Source organism: Cupressus sempervirens, chromosome 10 (genome assembly GCF_028749045.1).
Source record: "Cupressus sempervirens isolate cs-2001-9-10 chromosome 10, ASM2874904v1, whole genome shotgun sequence".
Lineage (NCBI taxonomy): Eukaryota > Viridiplantae > Streptophyta > Pinopsida > Cupressales > Cupressaceae > Cupressus > Cupressus sempervirens.
This window is the reverse complement of record NC_143127.1, coordinates 557,475,857-557,493,984: the sequence shown is the minus strand read 5'-3', so window position 1 is coordinate 557,493,984 and position 18,128 is coordinate 557,475,857.

Here is an 18,128-nt window from a genome sequence, read left to right as displayed (position 1 = left end):
CACATCATACAAAATATTCCACACATCCTAGTATAAAGAAGATGCATGCCAACCATAGACAATTATACTTTTGGGTAGGGATGAGATAGAATGTTTCTAATTTTGTTGCTCAATGACTTGAGTGCCAGAGAGTGAAGGTAGAGCATCAACATCTAGCAAGGCTTTTCAGCTGCATACCATTCCAAAGTGGAAGTGGGATACTATATCCCTTGATTTTATCATAGGATTGGCTATGTCATCATGACAATAGTGGACATGTTGTCCAAGGTGGCACATTTTTCACCCATGGTAGCAAACCTAAATGCATGATAGTGTCATTAGATGGAATTTTTGTGTGAATATGATTTTTATGTTCACTACATCAAAGGGAAAGAAAATGTCATTATAGATGCCTTGAGTATAAGGTGACATGAGATATCAATTTTGTCATTAGGAGTGGATTTCCAAGGTTGTACACTGGAGGCCTTAGCTAGTGACACATGTTATTATGAGGTGAGGGTGGAGATTGAGTCTAGAAGTACCCTTGAGGGTAGTTTATAGATTATTTGGTAGAGTTTGATGGGCTGCTATGACACTTGAGGCACATTTATGTGCTAGGGTCTGGCAATCTTTCTACCTTGATTTTGTTAGAAGCACCTCATACAAAATATTCCACACATCCTAGTGTAAAGAAGATGCATTTCAACCATAGATAATTATACTTTTGGGTAGGGATGAGATAGAATGTTTCTAATTTTGTTGCTCGATGACTTGAGTGCCAAAGAGTGAAGGGATCGCATCAACATCTAGTAGGCCTTTTTCAACTGCATACCATTCCAAAGTGAAAGTGGGATACTATATCCCTTGATTTTATCATAGGATTGGCTATGTCATCATTACGATAGTGGACATGTTGTCCAAGGTACCACATTTTTCACCCATGAGAGCATGTTACAAAAATTCTTCTATAGTACATGTTTTCTTGGAAGATATTATTCATTTGTATGGAATCCCTCAATGGATTATATTAGATAGAGATCTCATGTTTACTTCATCACTATGGACATCTCTCCAACATGCTTTGGGTGCACAACTAAAATTTAGTTCACCATACCACTTAGAGACTGATGGTCAGATAGAGAGAGTGAACCAAGTTCTAGAAGACATGCTTCGCATACATGTGATGGACATGTAGGTGAATTGGGAAAATTATTTATAACTTGTTGAGTTTTTCTATAATAATGGGTACCATAGTTCTCTTGGCATGTCACCTTTTTAGGCCTTATACGGTAGACCATTATGTACCCCTTTGAGTTGGGATAATTTAGAGGACTGAGTGATTTTAGGTCTAAAGATGCTTCAGGATATGAAGTAGTATGTTGTTCATATTAGGGAGCATTTGTTTATTGTTTAGGATAGGCAAAATAAGTATGAAAATGCCCATAGGTTGGATCGTCACTTTTCAGTCGGTGACATGGATTTTTTGAGAGTGCATCCGAGGAAGAGCCCCATCTATTATGAGAAAGGCTTTAAGTTGGTGCCATGTTTTGTCAAACCATTCAAGATCTTTGAAAGGATTAGTCTTATTTCTTATCAACTAGCATTTCCACCTAGCCTATTGTGCATCCATGATATTCTCCATGTTTTTATTTTGAGGCAGTATATTCTTGATGTGACCCATGTACTTGATTGGGATTCCTTAAAGGTGGATGACATGAAGCTTTCTTTGGAGCCCATCTATGTCCTTTAGCATTGAGGATGATTTTCAAAGGTTGGGACATAGAGACGATAAGGGTCCAGTAGGACCTAAATGATGAGACTTCTATTACTTTGGAAGATACTACACAATTGAGATATTTGTACCCTTATCTATTTGTAGGTTTCCAGGAGCAAGCCTATGCCTAGTAGGGGAGGATGTAGTGCCTCTCATGTTTACATTTTTTACTTTTTTATTTTGGTTTTGAGAGATACCTTGATACTCATGTTTGAGGACATTCAAGATGATATGATGGTTAGATGCTTTATTTTGATTTACTAGTATCATAGATGTTAGATGCTATGCTATTCAGTTTGATCATATTTGCATGATAATTCTTATTGATGTGACATGATGCTTTATGATGATATTTGGTTATTTTGTATTCGGAAATATAATCTACTTATGATTATATGATGGACTTATTGGATTCTAGATACTTTGATTTGTTGCTACAACTATTTATTTCATTCTTGCTTTGAGATGTTTATGATGCAACAAGTGATTTAAATGGATGATTTTAATGAAATTAAATAAATGGTTATTTAAAGTGATTTAATGCATTTATTGCTTCAGTTATATTACTATATGCAATTGCACTTGATTATGTGGTTCAGTGTGCATGATTTATATCCCCTGTAGTGGCACATGGAAATAGTGATTTGATTGTTCTTACCTAGCCAATGTTATCCCTGTATGGTTGATTTATCCTATTTAATTGATTAATTAAACCCTCCAATGATTGTAAGGCCCCTACCTAGTACCCTATTATCAAAATTAATAACACAAATATGATTAGAGCTAGGAAGAGTGAGGAGATGAGATGTCATGTTTTTGCCTCTTGTGAATAGAACATAAATTATATATTGTTAGCATACACCTTATGATAGAATGATGGTAAGAAGGTTTTGGGATCTAGGTGTGTCATGATTGGCATTTTCCTTGTCAATAATGAGCTTGAGATCTTATTGAGACATATATATATATATATATATATATATATATATATATATATATATATATATATATATATATATATATATATATATATATATATATATATATATATATATATATATATATATATATATATATATTAGTTATTGTTGTGCTAAGTACTCTATTCAAAATTACATTAGGATTGATAAGCTAAGACCCTATGGAATAAAGGCTCGAGATGTCATAACTTAGAAACTATGTTAATGGGTTCATCGTATTTTATGATCTATTAGGATATTTTTTTTAGGTGGTCATTGTGGAAGATGAATCAACACCACTTTTGTGAGTACTACTAATAATTATAGACGAAAATTGATATCAAAATTGGATAACGGTCTAGTTGATGGAACTCGTTATGATATTTTGTAATAAGTCAATTTTTGTGCAAATAGTATTAGGTGGACATGATAATGTTCATTAGGATAGATTTTATGGCCCAATAAAAGGTAATAGATTTATTCAATAATTGATTTTAAAACTATGTGACATGACTATGCAAACACCCTAATTACCTAACATAATTGATAAAATTTATGATGTGTTGTCTCATAATGATAACAAGAGACTATTAGTAATCACACTATGTTTAATTCAATCATAAGATATTATTTTTTATGTTTACATTTTGGTGATTTTCACCTAAGATATGCATTCAAAACTAATTTTCACGGTGTCTTATTTAACAATTATAGATTTAGTATTTCATCATTATGATAGGAATTGGATTATGATATAGTTCAGAATGTTAATTGGATCATGTGATTAGATATTAGTATTGATATGCAAATTTTGATATTGTAATGTTTTAAATGCTTATATGAAAATGATTAGAAAATAAATGTTTATTATGATGTGAAGGTGAATTATTTAATATGAAATTACCATGCACCTATATACATGCATTTCTATGATTTTTCATTGGGCTATTGGTGTTCAAGTTTAGTGTGCAGGCAACTGAACCATGGAATTTAATTGGGGAAACAAGGCCCAAACTTATGTGGACACAATATAGCCAAGGAGAATATTTGAAAGAATTCAAAGCCTCATTTTGATGTGTTTATTTCGTAAATGTAAGTTTACATGTGTGTAATAAATATATATTCATAAATTAATTAGGGACATGTCATTGTGATGTGTTTTAATGTGTCAGTTAACACTTGTAATTGTCCATGTGTCGATGAAATGTCACCTAGGGTTTTGATCACGAGGTCACTCAATCTTAGTCTTATTTCCATTAAATATTTAAGTACACCCACTTGGGAGAGAGGGTTAGGATGGGTCACCATCATATTGAATTTTGAATTCAAAATTGTCAAGGATTCAATGGGGCCTAAATTGTTGGAAATGATTGAAAAGCTCATGAATGAAGAGTAATGGAATTGGTAAAGAATTTTTTCAATCATTGTTTTGTCATTGATGTCAAACTTGCTACTTGCAAGACTGATAATTGCTTTAGTGATCCAAATACTATAAGTCGGTTGATTGATAAGGAGGTGGCAATCAATAAAATGTAACTAGAGTACCTAGACAAAGGTTGAAGTTATGATGTTGTAATGAAGTATAAGGATAAACTAAGCCATTGATGAAATAGTGTATTGATGACATACTCTAAGACATAGAAGATACACACACCAAGACATATCAAAGATGTAAGGTTTAGCTAAGTCATCTGTATAGCCTAACTAAGTTCATAAGAGAGTGCCAAGTAAATATCAAGTGTCGAGTGATCTTCAAGTGTTGAGTGATCTTCAAGTGCTGAGTGATCTTCAAGTGTCGAGTAAATATCAAGTGCCGAGTGAAAATCAGATGCTGAGTAGAATACAAGAGTCGACATGGTAGTTATCTAGAATTCTGTAAACCAGATAGAAGATAAGAATGATGAGCTGGTGGCACAGAACACTATGTAAACCATTCTTCGCAAATACAATTGGATTCTAGATGAAGTTTCTAGAGCAAAATATGGGATAGATACATTGTATCTTACCTAATTTGTTGGAACCCTAAAAGTTGGAAAGGGAGAATCAAGTAGGAAAGATATTCCAAATTTCTATTTAAGGAGTCATAAGGTCACAAAGCAAAGTGTGGTGTGGTGGTCAAGCATGAAATTATGAAATGTTGAAGAAACTGATAAGGTGGAAGAGAGCATAGATACTCTGCTTCAATAGGTGACCATAGATATGATTGTATTGGTATAGTGAGTAAGAAGACTCAAGATGATGAAGCTTAAGATGAGAAGCTTTCAAAGCTGCAATGATTAAAGCCAAGCAAAGGATTGAATTGAAGTGTGAATTATAATATGCAAGATATTTTGTAAGCTGTATCAGATCAAAAGTCATTATTGTTACTCTCTAGCAATTGTAATAGTTAAGATAAACCCTATGGACTTAGGTTGGTTTAATAGCCATGTTGTAAATCCTTTAATAGGGTGACATTCCAAGTGAATGTTCCAAAGTCCTTTAACTAGGCCCATTACTAATAGTATGGTAAAATCCTCTAACAAGGTCACATTTAACAATGTGTTGTAGCCTTTAATAGGGAAGGCTTTTAATAGGGAAGACCATCATAAGTGTTTGAAATCAATTGTGCAGTTATTTTGTGGGCATCATCCCCACCCCAATTTTACCTTCTTATTCCTGGAGGGCTTCTGGGTTATCAAATTCTTAGTGTTATGGTGTGATGCATGTCTACTTTTCATAGTTGTTTAAATGTTCAAATTACATGCATGATAGTTTCAGTTATGTGCTATTGAGGATTAAGAGAGAAAAAGTGGCATTGGACCTTGAATAACTGATTCACCCCCCCTTCTCATAAATGTGGTCCTAAAGTGCCATTCTTTTTGAAATAAGCCACCCATATGGTAGTATAACATGTTAGAGGTCTAAATTTGACCATTTTAGTGTTTAGATGGCCTATGGGACCCATTAACCAATAAATCTTCCACCAATTCAAAATTTGGGGTATTACCATGAGTGTACCCTCATACTCCTACCTGGTCAAAGTTTCTTTTTTTGGATGGGACAAAAATGTAAGAAATAGTGAGCTTTATTTTTCTACCAAAAATGGGGTAGTAGAGAGTCTTTTTAGAGGAACGGTGACAAACAAGTGGGGTGTTCACCCACTATCTAAGTTTAGAGACAATTAGGGTTTTGGAGGAAAGACTAAGGAGAAGGGAGCTCTTCATCAACTATCATTACCTCTAGTTTAGACCGAGGTTGGTGCCCATTTCATGACCTTCTTTTGCACTTGTGTAATGGTATTGTAATCTTGTTAAATTGTTGATGGTGAAATTAGGTTTTGTATTGTGTGGAAGTGATTGTAGGGTGTGTTGCATTAAATTTCCTTGGATTTATTTCTTTGTTCCTATTTTTGATTATTGTTTGTTAATGGGTGTGAATGATTCACTCACCCTTGGGACATAAGAGATGCCTTGGGTGAAGGGGTTAGTTGGCTCAAAATTGTAATTGAGAAGTATTCCTCTTGGAGAGGGTTTTGTTGTTCATGGAGTATGGGCTCCATTGAAGCCATATGCCTTGTTGTTATTATGGGAGCTATAAGTGTATTAATGTGATGATGAGGATTTATTTTGATAGCCTTGAAGAGGCATTTATATTATGGGAGGTATAAGTGTATTGATGTGATGAGGAGGATGTATTTTGATAGCCTTGAAGAGGAATTATGCAATTGCAAATGTATATGTGTATATGGATATGGCATTCTCCTCTTTGGAGAGCCCACCTTCACCCACTATTTCATGATTCCAAAGGTGAATAGTTGTGTTAAACCTTGGAGGGATTGTATATGTATTATGATATTTTGTTGTATGCATTGTTAGGTGGTTGAGTGTAACCCATTTTAGTCTTGTTTCCCCAGCTCGATGGGTGGCTTCTTAGAAGCCTAGGATGGGAGGTGAGCCTCCATGGTTCTTGTTGTTTTATTTGTGATGTATTTGCAAGTTTTATGCTCATTTGATTCAAGGAACAAGTTTGGTATCACCTATGTATTGGTGGAACAAGGAAGGGATATGTCTTTGATTAATGTAGGTGAAAGGATGAACCCTCCTTCACGCCTTTGTGTATTGTGGTGTAATGACAAAATTTCCATGATTGTTTGTGTAATATGTGTTTATATATATTATTGTGAAGAATGGATTCATGGAATAAATAGAGAAAATTTGGGAATTCTCATAAGTATTTGCATTGTAAGGTTCAAAGTATGCATTTAGTTGCATTGAAAAGGAAGGATTATTTTATCATAGTGGACATAAATGATATGTAAAAGAGATTTATGGAAGAAGCCACTTCTATTGATACTTAGGGAATGTATATGTATTCTTGCATTTTGTTAATCTGAGCAAAGAATCAATATAATAAAATGTTCTCAATAGATTGATCGTGTAAGTGGATTTCACTATGCATCTATTCAAAGCAAACATCATTTAAGTTTTAATTGTGACAGGGAAGGAAAATTCCAATAGTTACTTGGAGTATATTTCATATGATTGCTTGAAGAATGATGTTTCTTTCAAATGATTTCAAATAAATTTGTAGATATGGAATTTATATTGAAACATCAATGAACACTATACCATCACTACACCAAGACCTACCATAACATAGCTAAGTAGAAAGAATGAATCAATCTATAGCACAATATGAAATCTCATGGAAAAAGAGCTAGATGAAGATGCACTTCCAACTCTTTATTTTTCGTATGGAAACTAAAAATAAAAGCAACACACAATTAGTCCACACTACAGATCAATATAATAATCCAAGAATATTCATAAGAATCTTATGTATGGAAGAGTTAGGATACAAAGTCAATAGTCAATAGAATAACTAGAATAATAATCAATAAACTAGTAAGGAGACTAAATCATGAGAGTCTTGTGATTTGGATTGGGCACTTTAGTCACATCAAACAAAAAAATATTTACATATACTAAGATAGGTAGAACATAACAAAATGCATAAATAAAGATTACTTTACCAACTCCCTAGGAATTTGACCCCACTCCCATTACTCTTGCACTTGAAAAAAAAAACACAAACTAAAAAGGGACCCAAATAAATTTTAGAAAAAAAAAAAATATAATGCTCCAACCAACGTAAAGTGTATATGAATCAAGGACAAGCATATTTTTGTTGGAGAGGGGGAATCACGTGATTCCCATCATTTCCCTCTCTCTTCCCTAAGTACCACAAAAAGGGGGCAACGACTACCTAGCCAGTTATTTTGACTAGTTGGGTATGACGTCGTTTATCTCCTCTGTCTGCTTCCTTTCGCATCTCCCCATGCACGGGCCCCGTGGTAGACTGTCCCATACCGTCAGCCATGCACAGACCTTGTGGCAAGTCTGACGAAAACCATCTTGCATTTTATGGTTTGATTGAATTTTTTCAATGGTAAATTAACTCTCTTAGCGTGCCTTTCTTTAAAAGCTTTTATATGTAATAGATTTAATTAGAATAGATTTAATTACTATAAAATAGATATACAATTAAATTATAATTATGATATTTTATTTAATATTAATATTTAATAATATAATAATATAATAATATATATATTACTAAATATTAATATTAAATAAACATTGGTGACATTTATTTAATATATATAAACATTAGGGACATTTATTTAATATTAATATATATTAATATTAAATAATATAATATATTTATATACTATTAATTATATATATAATCAATTTGATAACAATAAGTTAAACATATAATAAAATTATACTCATATAGATTAAGAGTATATTTAACATTATTATAAATTTGTAATATTATATTTTGTAAAAATAATAATAATTTATTAGTATCTTATTTAATTATTATTTTTTCAGTAATAAAATAAAATGTGAAATTTTTAATGTAATTTTGATTCACATAGTTACATAGTTGCCATCATGTTATTTTCTTGTACTTATGAACTGAATTACAACTAATGATCATCATGGTGAAGCAAGAATTAGAAAAAAAGTAAAGATCAACATGTTGATGGATCATGTAGTATGATCCAAATTTACTTTTAGCATCAATATTTTTAATAATTTTTTGTTACAATTTTAGGTGATAAATTAATTTTCCATATCAATCAATTTCATCTTTTATCTTTCAACTTTTCTTAGAGTAAAATATAATGTTCTAGAAGTGTGAAAAAGTAAACATAAGAAGATGAATTTAAAAAATATGATATAAAAATGTTCCCTGTAAACAACATATAGGAAAAATGATTGGCAATAATTTGAATACTTTTATATTTTATTTAATTAGTAAAAGCATTCATAATATTAAGCTCTTAAGAATTAAAATAATTTTTCTCTTTATAATAATTTTAATCAATCAACTTTATTATTTTCATATCCAACATTATTTCATTCTAAAGTGTTAAAAATAAATGTTGATGCTAAACATAAATCTGTAGTAAAAATCAAAACCTAAGATTTTTTATCATTCAACCAATATTGTTTCAATCAATATTAAATAAATGTCTCAATGTTTATTTAATATTAAATAAATGTCCCTAATGTTTATATATATTAAATAAATGCCACCAATGTTTATTTAATATTAATATTTAGTTATATATATAATATTTAAAAAGATTAAGCTTTTGACATTGAATTTGCACCCGAGTGAGGAAACGGGTATGGGCCCACTTTCTACAAGTCAAACGCTACGTGGAGCAATGCAAAAATTTAAAGAGAACTTTAGTCATAAGAAGCATTATGTGCAAGCAAAGTTATTTAGCATGTGGGCCAAGTTCTAGAGTAGAGAGTATATTATTAATAGTATAAGTGGAAAGACATATAAAGTTGTCTATTATTATTATTATTATGGTTAATGTAATGTTTATGATGGTACTCTCATTTGTTATTTTGACAAGATCGTTTTAACATATTGACTATGATTAAATTGTATTTAATCATCTTTGTTTTTTAAATACTTGACTTTTTGTATTAGTCTCTCTCTCTCTCTCTCTCTCTCTCTCTCTCTCTCTCTCTCTCTCTCTCTCTCTCTCTCTCTCTCTCTCTCTCTCTCTCTCTCCCGTAACAAAATAATTTATGTACTAATTTGTTTTTAGAATTTATGTTCTATCCTAAAATACATAGTAAAAAATAATTTGTAAAATTAATTAATTTTATAAATTAGTAGTGTGTTGTGTATTTATTTATAAAATAAAATAATTTCTAAATCATTTCGAAGTGTTTATCTAAGAAAAACTAATAAAAAATTCATACTATATATTATAAATAAAAATTTAATTAATTTTTAATTTAACTACAATTAATTTTAAAAAATAAAAAAGATAAGAGATATTATTTATCTTATATTTGATTTATTGTATACAAATAGAATGATCATCTAAAAAAAATCTGCCTAGAAAATAAAACTATAGCTAAAAGATTTGCATGGTTAAAAAACAAGTCAATTAGAAAGGCAAGGAGGAAAGCTCCCAAAATAACATTTCAACTAATTATATAAATTTTCATATGATTATTAAAAAGATAATTTTATTGTTTTTAATGTTAAGAGACATTTTAAAGATAATTAGCATGAGGTGAAATATGTATTAAATATATTTAAAATAATATATAATCAAATTAATAAATATTTATGTGAATTGGTATAACAAGGTCATAAAGTTCTCAAGATAAAAATTCGTGTTCAAATTTCTAAAGTGATATCTTGTTATTCAAGTTGAATAAGTGACTAGTAGTTGATTATGTATTCAACTTGATATCTCTTCTCATTTTTTATATACTAGTGTTATGGTTCTTGAGGCTAATTATTCACTTGATCCCTTTAAATGTAAATTTGGTTCAACTTTGAATAAATGATTTCTTACACAAATCAATTAAATATGAGTTCATAAAATTTATTAGTATGTTCATTTATAAGTTATTTGATGCATTCATTCTAGATGTCCATGACTTTGAAACAAATGTGTGTTAATCTTCTACATTTACACATCAATTGGTACAATAAAAATATTTTAGATCTACATGAGTATTCCTAAGAGCTTTAAATAGTTTTATTTTTTAGGAGTTAAATATACTCTTAATCTATATGAGTATAATAATCTATATGAGTATAATTTTATTATATGTTTAACTTATTGTTATCAAATTGATTATATATATAATTAATAGTATATAAATATATTATATTATTTAATATTAATATATATTAATATTAAATAAATGTCCCTAATGCTTATATATATTAAATAAATGCCACCAATTTTTATTTAATATTAATATTTAGTAATATATTATATATATAAAATATTATTAAATATTAATATTAAATAAAATATAATAATTATAATTTAATTATATATCTATTTTATAGTAATTAGATCTATTAAATATAAATTTTTTTTAAGGAAGGCACGCTAAGAGAGTTAATTTACCATAAAAAAATTTAGTCAAACCATAAAATGCAATACAGTTTTCGTTAGACTCTACGACAGTGGGGTCCGTGCATGGCTGACAATATGAGACAGTCTGTCGTGGGGTCCGTGCATGGGAAGAGGCAGAAGGAAGTAGACAGAGGAGATAAATGACATCATACCCAGCCAATTGAAATAACTGCCTGGGTAGCCGTTGCCCAAAAAGGGGTCACCCAAGGAGATGGGTTGACCACTCATCACATCATGCATGTACTCATTCCTATGCATTTTTTTGGGCTGCGAATTTATGGAGGTTAGGACTTAGGGAAGGGGGTAGTTAGTGATAAGATAGTTAGAAGAATAGTAGAATGGCTAGAAGATTTAATCTTTGTTAATTATCAATTAGTGGTATATGAGAGCTTGGTGTGTGATAATTAGTAGGTAGTTATTGAGTAGTTAGTAAATAGATTTGGTTAATAATGTTAGTAATTAGTATTTGCTTAGGTAAGTTGGATATAATAGTAATTAAATAGACATGAGTGGAATTGATAGTCTTATAATTAATTAGAAAGAGATATTACATAAGACAAAAATTGAATAATTATAAGATGTGTTATACATAATATGTAGTTATATATAGAGATATATACATTAATATTTGAATTGTCGAAATAGGTTATATACAGACATCATAAATTTGATATATACACATCTAATATTTATATAAACAATTCACCTAACTTAATATATAAGATGCATTAGAATGTTATTAAAAATATTAAATCATGAATATTTTTATTATAATACATGATTTATATCACATAATTGTGTTAGTGGTTTGAATTAGCCCTCAGATATATTAAATGCCCTTCAATCTATATGTTTAGTAATTAATTGTAATAGCATATTAGCCAAATAAAACAACATAACTTATGGATACATCAAACTACATTGAGTGAGTTTAATAATCCATAGTTGAGTGATAAGTACGAATAGGGATATAAATTTAAAATGGCTAAGGTAAATAATAAATGATACATGTATTCCATACATTAGTTGACACTTATACTATGTAAATATTTTGAATTATAACATACATTGGTAATAATATATACATATGCATTACGTAATGTGATCATACTAAATGTCACTTTAAATAATGACATAGGTAGAACTTTATTTTTGGGAATAAAATAAGATGTAATCTTTTAATGAAAATGTTATTAAGGACTAAGGGGGAAATTGTCTAGGTTAATAGTGGTGAATAACTTGTAATTCAAGCATTGAATTGTTCTAATACATAAGTGAGCTAGCTAGTGTACAATATGTACATTGATCTAATCATGACCCTAATCAAGATGCATAACTTATATACATTTATATCTTCAATAAATGTACCTTTAACATAACCCTACCCTAGTTACAAAAATTCAAGTTCATACCTAGTTGAATGCCTAGACAAGACAACTAGTAAACCCTAAGGTATACTATTATCGAGAGCATAAAGAAGTTGTTTTTCTTTCCATCTAATTATGGTCTTGCATCAATAAAATAGTCTCTTATTTCCAATGACATTTAGACATGAACCTTCTACCAACCTAGTATGAATCACTTTGGTTAGGAGATTAAAGTTCTTGTGACCCTATAAACGTAACTGTTCGGTATTTTGAACTCCTAACCTTGTGTTAACCAATTTTGTCAATGTGTAGTTCCATATATGTTCCATAAGTTTATATTTAAAAAAAATAAAAAAATTGTAGTTTTGTTTTGCCTTATAAATTTTAGGCATGATAGTGACTTAACAAATCTAGACTTATTTGCATATGTGATTAGACTAGTGAGCATGTCTATATATTTAGAGGTTCACAATTGTCATGAATGTTATTTTGTAATATTGTGATTTATTGGATAAAGGGAAATTTGGGCTTTATCTTATTTAATTTAATGTCCAATAGCTTTACCGTAGTTGAATTCCAATTGCTTGGAATAGACTATTTTTGTTGGGTTGATTAAGGGTTTAACTAGGTAATCTAGTTCATTACTTTAATCCTTTTATTCACTTGAAAAGTGAATATATATCCAAAAGGGAATTTAATTCTTGACTTTTGACTTTTGAAATAAGAATTTGAGAGAAAATTCCAAATTCTCTTCAAGAGGAAATATTGTTCTATTCATTATAGGAGTTTCGAGCATATGATTGTCGTGAGGTTGGTCTTAATGGATCCAACTCAGGGAGACCATGTATTGTTGTGACTTGTGAGGTTGGTCTTAATGGATCCAACTCAGGAAGAACATGTATTGTTGTGACTTTTGGTAGTTTCTACGGGGATTTTATTTTACTATTCGGGTTCCCATCTTTTCCCTTTTGGCTATTCGGTAGAGCTCTCCTATTTTACCATTTCAACTTTGTTTCTACTTCTATTTTTGGTAGTTGTTTGTTAGGAGGTTGAGAACTAGTGTTCCCCTCCATTTTTGGTTGCTAGCTCTATCTAGTTGCGTGGGAATAAGCATTTCCCTATTTTTTCAGATGAGGGGTTGGGGTTTTTCATCGTTATGCTAGCCATTTTTGCATATGAACTCCAAACCCATGTTTTATTTGATATTCATGTCTTTTGTACCCAAATGAAAAAAAAGTTTTAATTTTGAAGTTTTGACTTTTTTTGGGTTTTTGCCTTGATTTATGTGCCACATGATTTCTTAGGTTTTTTTGGCATTGTAGTTGATTATGGATCCAAATTATCTATTGGGATATCTTTCTAGCCCTTGTTGTATTTTATTGTATTGGGTTTGGTAATGAATCCATACTCCCAAATATAGGCCGATTGAGTGATGTTTTTACTTATGTCTTTTGTTTCTCATCTAACCCTTGTTATTTATGATCATTGTGTAGTTGGTGTGCATACACATGAGAACATGAGTGTGCACTTGTCAGGTTCTTGCGAGACCTAAGCTCCTAATTATTTTTTAGTTGAATTATGTTCATTGGGGTTGGGTTGGGAAACTATATTACCTACGAGCATTCATTGTGTGATGAGTATGAGTATGTAGGGTAGGTTGGTGTGGAGGGGCTTCTCTCATGACCTTGAGTTGTATTCCTAGTGAGGTGTACATGAAGAAGTTTCTAATTAAGTGATAATTAAATAAATTAATGGGTAATGACGCAAAATGTTGGCCTCCTGAGGGGTATAGTCCATAATGATGTTGATCTTGGGAACACCAAGCACCTTATTCTTCATTAGAGTCCCTACATTGTAGATCCATAGAGTGTTTGACCATGACTTATTGTATTGCATTGTCTCATGATCTTGGTTTTAGTCCTCTATACTGTTTGGCATGAGTGTTAGCCATGGATGTTTGTCTTATGTGTTTTTGAGGTTGAATCACTATCTCTATCAGCATAATGGGAGTGGACCTATGGGTTCCACTTGGTTGGGAGGCATAGTTACCTTTACCACTACTAGGGACCAATGTATAGAGTTGACCTTTCACATGTTCAGTTCTGGAGTTGGATGGTCACATGGTTTTTCATTTCTTTCGAAGCATGTTTAGGTTATTTATGTTATTTCATTTCTTCGAGATAGTTGATTTATGCTCATGTATGTTATAATGATGTTACTTTTCTACATTGTTACTAGATGCTATTGATTAGATAATTGATTCATCCCTTTTAGCATGCTTAGTTTTTTACATTCATTCAAGTGTTTAAGCCTCAACTATTGTGGATCCAATACTTCTTGGTGTGGAGGTTCTAACTCTTTTCACTTTCTAATTGTTCAACAGGTTATTTATTTGCAATCTTGGGTGATAGATGTTCAACATTGGGTGATACTAGAAAAGTATCACACACCTTAAGGAGAAATATCATGTGATACTAGAAAGTATTGTACAATAATTATGTGTTCTATCATGTGACATTGGTAAAGCATCACATGGTAGTATTAAGGTCTATCGTGTGATCCATGAAAGTGTCACCTAATAGTTATAAGAAGAACTGACCAATATTGGAATAGTATCACCCAATAGTACTATGAAATATTGTATGATACTAGAAAAGTATCGTCTGACTTCTTTGCAAAAACTTTCCTAGGAAAACAACAGGTATCTCTGGACTTGTTAGTTGAGATTCAAAGGGTGTTTTGGGTACCTTCTTGGGATGTCCCCCTCCCTAGGTCCCAATAGGTCAAAGATCTTTAGTTTCTCATTTGCATAAAATTTCAAAGCTAGTTTTGGATGTGTTAGTAAGTAGTGATGCTTGGAGATTCATTGGTTTCCTAGATTGCATGGTTAAGTCTTTCATTACTATCTTTTGATTGATTGCATGTAGATGTGTTTGATTCCATTATTATTCTTCAAAAAATGTATTGAATTTAGTTTATCCTTGTCTCAAGGATCTCTAGGTGGGGCATTACATTGTTAGGAGTCTATGAAAATATTCAGTACATATCAGTCCCTGTTAGGAGACTTTGAATCCCTCCTAGGAGATTCCAACCCTGTTAGAAGTTGTGCCAATCCTGTTAGGAGTTGTAGAGGGTAGATGGGCCCACTATCCAAATAGCTTTAGGGGTAAGACCAATGAACCCACTATCCAAATGATCTTTTTGTTATTCCTTGCAAAATAATATCATTGAACTGTAATTCTCCTTCCTCTTCCTCTGTCCTATCAAGTGAACTTATGCTCCTTCTAATCTTGATACTAGATGACAAAACTTCACATCCAATAATTCCTTTGATCACTTACTCACATTTACCAAACACTTTACTCTTGTTTGCACCTCCTTAATCACTTTTCCTACTTCACACATTCTTACAAACAATTCCTTGAGTCAACCTTGAGGCTTTCCTAATTAATCATAATAGGACCACCATAAGATAATTATTTCGCAACCATATAGCATTGTCAACTCATATTCTATACAATTTATCACACTTTCAATTCTTGGAGTTGCACACTTGTTGACATTATCATCATACTATCCTCTATAACTTTCTAACTTTGTATTTCCAAATTGTATCTCTGTTAGAAGATATAATATGATCATCATAAACTACTTTTCAAGTACCCTTTTTCTATACTACTCTTTGTAAATCAATTATAACTTATGTATGTCTTTGACTTTGGTTATGAAAAATTAACCTCATAATTAGGACACATTGTGGAACATGTTCTTAAGTGTACATCACCTCATCATCACACCTCTGACTGTATGACCATGATCTTTGTCTTCTATTCTGCCAGTCTCACAGAATTACTACTATATTGACATCAATGAAAAACATAGTCATAAATGAAACATGTTAACACTCCCAAATAATAACTAATGCTTAGGATACTCCCCCAAGGGAATTCCATCAAAATTTATGCTAACAATCTTCCCCTTTGGCATTGAAGGAAACATAGATGAAAAACATCTAGGTTCCAAAAATACCAAACAATACTTTGCTGCTACTGCTATTTTCATCTTGTTCTGCATCTTCTAAGGATTGGCATCAGTTGTTCACACACTAAACAACTCATCTTCTGCCCCATAAATTATAACTCTTCATTTTTCATATCTCCCCCATAGAGATATTCCTTCTTCTTACTTACATGAATCTTTCTAACTCTCCCTAATAAGGTATAAGGGTGTGCTCATCTCCCCCCTTTCAAGTATCTCTCCCCTTTCACTTAGAGGACATTTTCATGTACATATCTCCCCCATTGACATCATGAAAAATACCACATTATGTCAATCAACTTCTCTAAGTCTTCAACTAGCTCAAGTGTCGAAAGACACTATTCAAGACCAATTACCAAGAGTTCTTAATGAATTTGCTCATCTTAGATACTCTCCCATACATGAAGCATCAACATTTAGTCCAATCAAACAATAGTGGTTTGTACCACTTGACTAATGTAATCTCTACATAATCTACTCTAAATTAGGTAGGGGCTTAACCCCAAACATACCTCTCAAGTACTCAAAAGTATCTTTAGGAGGGGGCTTTGTAAAGATGTTTGCAATCTAATCTTTAGTATTAACATACTCCAATCTGATCTCTTTTTTTGCTACCTTCTCTCTCAAAACATGATACTACATAGATATATGCTTAGTCTTAAAATGCAATACATGATTCTTAGACATGCTTATTGTACTTGTGTTATCACAATATATGGTAATAGGTTCTGAAAATTCTATCCCAATATCTTTCAACATTTGTTTCATCCACATGACTTGATTGCAATCATTTGTTGCTACTACATACTTTGCCTCAGTTGTACTTTGCAAGATACAATATTTTTTCTTGCTTAGCCAAGAAATTAATCGTCCTCCAAGAAAGAATGCTCCACCACTGGTGCTTTTTCTATCATCCATACTGCCTGCCCAATCCATATCTATATATGCACATAGAGTGAAATCACTTGATCTGTCATACCATATCCCATAATTAGATGTTCCTTTCAAGTATTTGAATATCCTTTTTAATAATTCATAGTGATACTCCTTAAGGTTACCTTGAAATCTTGTTACAATCCCAACTACATTTTCTATATCTAGTCTAGCGTGAGTTAGATATTGTAAACCTCCAATCATGGATCTATACTTCTTCTACTCAACTATAGGTGTTTCATCCTTGCTAGATAACTTGTGACCAGTTATCATTGGTGTACTGATAGGCTTACAATTTTACAATCCAAACCTTTTCAATAAGTCTTTCAAATACTTGGATTGTAAAATAAAAATGGCATCATTTTTTTGCACAATTTGCAAACCTAAAAAGCACTTCATCTCTCCTATCATGCTCATTTCAAACTCATTCTTCATTTCTTTAGAAAACTTATCACTTGCTTCATCATTTCCCCCAAATATTATGCCATCAAAAAATATTACTATTATCAACAAACTATTCTCAATTTCTTTTAAATAAAAGTTACTATCTACTGTACCTTTAGAAAATCCAAGCTTTGCCAAATACTTGTCCAACCTTGCATACAAGGTTATGGGTGCTT